Raw genomic sequence first — 7,301 nt, forward strand, 5'->3', positions numbered from 1 at the left:
CTAAATGATACGAGCGAAGAACAAGGTAACAACCAAGCTACGTTAAATTCAGATCTTTGGATTAAGATTTGATTTGATTAAGTCTTCTCTTACTTAGGATAGGCTAAGTTTCTAAGAAAGATTAGATAAGGATTAGGGTTTTGATCAACCCAAATTATTAGGACCGCTTAAGGGAGGTACTTGAGATAGATAGTTTCTCAAGCACCATAGCAATCAGGGATCAACGGAAGATAAAATATCTAAATTAGACTTTGTAGAGTGTTGACCTTCGTTTAAGATGGATGATTGATGATGGGATTTGGAGCAAGGATTGATTTGATTTGATGTACTAAGTTATTAAGGATGAAGAGAAAATGGTTATAGAATAATGAAGTGATTATGGAAGGAAAGGAAAAGGAGGAGGTTACTCGAGACGAGGATGCCACTCAATATGTGATCTCTGGTTGAGGGAGGAGGGAGAATGAGATATGACCACACCTATTGATCTGTTGGGATAATGTTGACCTTTCATTAAAAGTGTGGATTATCAATGGTTATTGGTCAAATACATTGTTGAAACCATAGAGGTAATCATGTAAGCAGTGCAAAAAGACTCAATGTTTCAACAAGAGCTTTCAATTTTTGTACAAGAAGCTTTTGTGTTTTAGGATTTGCTTGAGACGTGGCTTCTTTTTCAAGTGACTTGGTGATAGATTGACTTCTTGGATTCTTGAGGGACCTTTGGTCATGGTGCATGGATGAGGACTGACTAGAAATTTAATTCAAGTAGAGTCGACAAAACAAAGACAGAGACAACAAAACAGAGATAGAGATGACAAAACAGAGACACAGACAATAATTTTTAGGCATACACAACATTTTTCAGGTAAACGTAGATGGCGATGCACAAGCGTAGACAAAAAAATATAAGCACAAACAGTGAAATGCATTCTGACAGTGACTAGGTAAAATTTGAGAGATTTGGTTGATTTTTTTGGTCAAATTTCTACATTTTAGGTTTTTTTTTCTTGGTAATAGATATCAAACATGAATGCATGTGTTGGCCAAGGAGACACTTGAGACAAGCATGAGATGGAGGGCTTAAATTAGATCGATTTTACAAAATGACTGGTACGCACAACTGAAGACACACAAAAGCATGCACTACCTAGGCTGGAAAGATGATTCTACTTGTTGAGTCCCCACTTGAATTTCTCCATATACTTAGAAAAAGTGGATAGAAAGAGATTTGGTGGCACTGGATCCCCCTTATATGACACACACTTCTCAGGCACACTAGAATATCATACCTTGAAGATCCGAAGATCTTATGTACCGAGGGACATTTATTTCGATAATGAATAATATGATGTGGGGTAGCTTCAGAGGTCCGACCTCTTGCACCAACGAGCAAATGGGATTTTGGCCTCTACTACAAATGGTGTCTAGTCATCTTTTAGGGTATACTGGTGTCTATACATGTGGTGGTTCACTCAATTAAGAGGCCTCCCCACCCTTTGAACAAGGGTTTAACATGTCACACAAACACTGGAGGAGATATCCATCGGTATAGAACAGTGGCACCAGGTGGTGATGACTTTCTTCGCCCTCACAAATATTTGTATATTGGACCAAAAGAGTATCGCTTGGGTCGTTCCCTCTCACTTGCTTATTGCATCAGGAGATAGGCCCTCTAAAGAAATACCAAGTCATATTCTCACCCACTGAAGAAGAGAGAATACCACAAAATATTTTAGGATCTAACTACAACAAAAGGGATGGGTCTGGATTTTTTATCACCCAAGATTTCACAAGGGGAGAGCATATACCTACTATCCCATGCAAACGTGGCAAACAAATTTCCTAATTACTAATGCATGAGAAGAATTCCCTACATGCACTTAGTGATTAAAAACAAGTCTTCAACATACGAATCTTTAGCAAATGTAAGTAGTTTGTAGATTTTTGTCTTGGATGGTCGGGAAAAAGCTACAAAACCATATTAGTAAAAACCTTATGCAAAATTTACTATGGCGGAGAAGGCAAAAAGCAGGCACAGGTCTACAACAGTTTGTTTGGACAAGCAGTGAAATGTAGATGTTAGCGTAGAGGTGCAAATGACATTTTAATCTCTCTAGAAAAACAATTAGCCCTAAAATCAAAATGAGGATGAGGAAAAGCAAGTTGGAAAGACCAAATGCATACAATATAAAAGAAAACATAATGAAGCATTAAAATACGTAAATAATCTTATTATGTCTTCTTTCTTCACCTCCTCTGATTGAGTGAGAAGTGGAATGTGCACCCTTAATATCCACTTGATTTTCTCCTTATGATTGAGGAATGTGGATTTCTCTCCACTACACAATAAATTGATAGGATTGGATGATGGAATGTAGATTAGCTATGGAAGGATTTGGGCATAATATGGATGTAATGGGTGATTTCTTGACTCAAATGGACAACATGACAATGTGGAAAGGATGGATGATTTGAGAGGGCAGAATACTCCAATTTATAGATTGGAGGGGCACAAAATGGATGGCCAAGAATGAAGAGGAATGAAGGTATATGATTGATTGTGAGTGGGAGAGGATTTAAGATGACAAGTGGGAGATCCGAGAGATTTGCCATAAAGGCATTCCTTGTCTCCACACTTCTCAAGTACATGGGGAAGAGTTCCCCAAGTACCTAGGGAAGAGAGGAAAGGAATTTAAAATTCCTTGGAAGAGGACAAGGGAATTAAAAATTTCCAAGAAAGAGGAAGCATGGGGAGAATAAAGGATAAATAAATTAAAAATTCCTTGGGAAGAGAGGGCATGGGGAGATTCAAGGAATTTTAAATTCCTTGGATAGACAAAAGTGGGTGGCGTTTAAGGCTGGAGGATGAGATGAGAAAGCCATTTATGGCAAAGAGTTGACCCATCTGATTAGGGATGTGAAAATGATTAAGGGGAGTGATTAGGTGGGATAATGGAGGATTACAGTGCAAGTGGGCAAGTTAGGAGGATGGGACATGAGGAGAGATAATGAGTGGGGGAATATAAAATTGGAAAAAATATTGATTATGATTAGGCTAGGATTAATTACACTAAATGATGACTTCATTTACTAGGATCCATCATCTTTTCACCCACCTAAGTCATGCTTAAGGGGGGTGTTAGTGTAGGTTTTTATTTTACTAGTGGGATATTTATTTTCCCTTAGTCCAAGTTTTTCCTACACTTTTATTAATATTTCTAAGGTTTACAAAGTGAGTTTAACTAGGATATTCAATTTGAGGTGTCCCCTTCCTTAAAAGGTGGTGTCCCAATCCTTAGAGAATGGACCATTCCTTAAAGAGTGGGTCATTTGATATTTTTAGACTACATGGTGGTCACACCCTATTGGTTGGATTTACCACCTCTATCCTCTACTTAGTTATATATAAAATCACCACCTAGCTTGTATTTTGCATTCTTTTTGCATAAATTGTGATGATTTTGCATAGGTTAGCTTACATGTACTTTGATTCATTTAGCCAGTCTTTTGCAACATCTCTTTGAGCTCCTAATGCAATATTGTCATCTTGAAATTCACACACCTCTTGGAATCATGGGTTTGTGATTCCTTTATTTCATTTATAGTTTTATAGCTTATCTTTCTCATAAAAAAATCTTGTTTATGCATCTATTTCAGATTTCTTTCAATATATAGCCATATTCTTTGAAATACTCACCCTCCAACTCGATAGAACTAACTTATGAAATACCATGAGTCAAGTAACCATATTTAGTACATATGTGAATTAGCATATCTCACTTAACAACAAGTAAGATGCTTCCACACAAATAAGCTCCTTGTAAAAAAAATTGTCACACATTGTGAAATAATAGTTACACATTTTACACTATTAGTATAAATATGTTTCCTATATAACCACCATTATCAACTTCTCACTTGCGATAGCACCTACAGACATAAATTCACTCTCTAGATCAATGCTCACATGTTGACTAGTTCTATTGCAAGTGCACCTATATCACTGATCATGCTTCTAGCAAGCATTAACTATCCATGTGACGGTGAGTCATTTTAGATTACTTACAATGGTTGTCACATCATCCTCATATGTAGATAAGCCATATATGATGCACTACAATTGCTATGACATCTTTACAACATAAAATGTTCCATCACAATACTAGAAACTCATTGCATTTCATCTCATTCCATCACAATGAAGACTATAGATAAACTTTATCGACAAGGATTTTCCCAAGTGAATATCACCTAAATCCCAATAGTTACAATAGAATTCAAATTTTAGTCAACTAATGCATAAAATAGAAAAAAATAAACATTGAGACATTACATATACACAACAAAATCAAAAGTAAGTGTACAATAACAAAAAAATGCAAGGAATGTACTTTTGTCCTATACATATATAACTTACCAATCCAACCAGTTCTTTGATCATTTTCTAAATATCCCTAGACAACAACAAGCCCCTACTTCCAATTAGTTCTCCCTTTTCATACAATTTAATCCTACAAACAAGGTTAACATCCAAGTCAACATTGACTTTATAGTTAACCAATCCACCTATATCTACATCTCTTTATCCAACTCAACTGCAAACCTAAATAAATTATGAAAAATCGCCAATAATTATTATTGCTAATTTCTTACATCCATATTATATTACTTGATCTATTTTTTTAAAATTTTGAATGTAAATCTATCCCAACCTCTTTAGTATGCTTTATATACATGTGCCTCTGTGTGTGTAAATTTAGTATGATTTTTACAGTAATCTGCTATTTGGGCTTGGTCCATATGACTGTTATTTTGTTTAGTTGTTATTCTGCTTTTCACACTTTGCCCGTGTGACTCTACTTTAGCTTATAGACATTGCTCGTGTGACTGTGCCCTCCTATATTTTTTTTGAATATATGTAACATATTTGTAAATTAATAAATATATAATCATTAAAAAAAAAAAAAACGATTATGAACATGATGGTTAATCAATGATAATCCTAGGTTTACTATTTTATGTATATTTCAAACCATTTCTTTTATCTAACAAGCGATGATGGTTTTTGAAAGTAGTTCGGTGGCTCCTATCATTACCCACCATAAGTATCAATTTTAGTTCCTATGAATCATAGGTTTATTGATTAAATATTCACTTAAAGCAACAGGCAGACAAGTCTTTAATAACTTATACGGAATGAGAATATTATCAATGGACACTGCAAAAAGTAGGAATAGTAATAACAAAGCCTCAGACAGACATCTCAAGCTAAAGTGACCTCACCATTAAATAATCAAGAAAAAGATTACTAAAATATATCTCCTTTATGAAAGCATTAAGATTCTATGTTTTCTTGTTTTTAATTGGAAGGAGATGATGAAACCCATGAACATGAAGTGATTTTGTATTAATTCTTTTCCAAGAAATTTCTCCTGAAGTCCAAACAAAGTCACACATCATTTCATTTCAAGCAATATCTGTTGGGTTAACATGTGTTTATCAGTCACCTAAGTTATACCCCACAACAAAAGAATGGTAGTTCTGTTCATAATTAGCTGGTTCCCTAACATTTTAGATCCCCATATGAATAGACAATATCATTTACAAATCAAAGTTTACCACCATTACAAGCTTTTGAGTTTTAAACTTGATGGGTGATTAAAAAAACATACCAAGTTTCAGACAAACATCTATTAATCAAATCCAACCACCTTCTCATTCACATTCAATAACCTCTCAATTGATAAACACTGTTATTGGCAAGTGACTCAGAGACCAATACCCATATATAAAATAGAAAAGGCTGAAACATAACACAAAACTAATAGTATTATGCATAATAGTAGGGTCAATTGAAAGCATATAATCATAATAGAGTAACATGTGTTCATGTGCATGAACATGAATCGATACACTGATTGTGGGCGTTTCATTTTCTTTTCTTTTCTTTATGCTTAGACTTCTTTATATATACATTTAGCCTTTACTTTGGTTTGGAGCAGTGAGTGAAAATTAGAGAAGAGCAAATCAAAGGAGAAAGCAGAAGAAGAAAAAATGAAGGGGAAGCTGAGTTTCTCAAAGAGATTCATCTCTCCTATGAGATTGTTGGATAGATGTAAACAAGTTTTGGTGAGACTTTTATTCTCTTCTTCCACTCACAAAACTGTCACAAATCAGTCATCTTCTTCCACTGCCATAAACTTCTATAATCCATATTATTGCCCAGATTCTCATTATAATGAAGCCATTTCAGACTGTATAGAATTCTTCAAGCAGTCTTCATCCACTGATGACAAAATATGCTGCAATGTTTGATATTTTCTGCTACAGTAATGGAGTCTGCATATTCAGCTCAACACAAATGTAAAGAGATGAGAGTGTTGCTTTCAGTGAGTATCATGCATTCTTGTATTGTTTTCTTTTCTGATGAAAGATTGGTAGAATGTAAATAATCATATTCAAGTTTTATCGAGCTTTTTTTTAAGGGAGGATTTGTCATCTTCAAAGATGTTTTAGTTAACTGATACAGAAACATGAGTCTTAGGCTGAATCTGTTTGGCTAAGAGCCAAAGACTGAGGGGTGTCCATTATGTCAAATTTATCTGCGACGCGATCCTGATCTCATCCCCTATGATATCAGAACCTTGCACTCAGCAAACTTATAACTCCATTTTCTCGTCCAAATGTTCTACATAACTTTTATATACTTTTATAAATGAAACTCCATTTTCATGGCCAAAAGGATTGCCCCATGAAACTCCATTTTCATGTCTGCATTTGCTTTGGTTGAAATATAGTTTATAATCCATATACTTGAATTGAGTTGGAGCTGTAATAGCTTTGTACAATTTGAACATCAACACATGTGCTTTGACAGCACAGTGAACTGTCTGCATGTATTGTAATAGCTTTGTAAGTAGAGAGAAGGATTTTTTTAAGTATTAAAGTTAAACTTTGCTAAGCATGGTGGTTTTATGTGCCAAATTAAGATTAGATGGCCATGTTCATAATATAAGTAGGTAGAATGTCAAGTTGATGGACCTTCTTAACAACTCCTGATTCGATTAAACGTTCCAATTACGTTGTAAACAACATCATAAACAAAATTATGTGTCACGTTCTGTGCTATGCATAAATACGAAGTATCCAAAATATTTGATTCAATCAATAATATAATTTCATTTCTTTTAGAAGATGCTTTGGACTCTTACCTTAGTATCCAAAAGATTTAATTAAATAAATCTCTTGTTTGATAGTGTCTCTTTTATTTGAGTTTATACCATGTGATCTAGTTTGAATAT

General features: G+C 34.6%; 1 long non-coding RNA gene across 2 annotated transcripts; it reads left to right on the forward strand.

Moving 5' to 3' along the window:
* The first annotated feature begins 5,718 nt into the window (after positions 1 to 5,718).
* Positions 5,719 to 6,812, forward strand: LOC131026670 (uncharacterized). 2 transcript variants are annotated; one of them, XR_009102367.2, is made up of 2 exons: positions 5,719 to 6,389; positions 6,517 to 6,812. It is a non-coding gene; the product is annotated as an uncharacterized LOC131026670 (long non-coding RNA). The 2 variants fall into 2 exon arrangements; XR_009359441.1 differs by having other exon boundaries at positions 6,530 to 6,812.
* Positions 6,813 to 7,301: the final 489 nt, after the last annotated feature.

Source organism: Cryptomeria japonica, chromosome 11 (assembly GCF_030272615.1).
Source record: "Cryptomeria japonica chromosome 11, Sugi_1.0, whole genome shotgun sequence".
In the NCBI taxonomy this organism is placed as follows: Eukaryota; Viridiplantae; Streptophyta; class Pinopsida; order Cupressales; family Cupressaceae; genus Cryptomeria; species Cryptomeria japonica.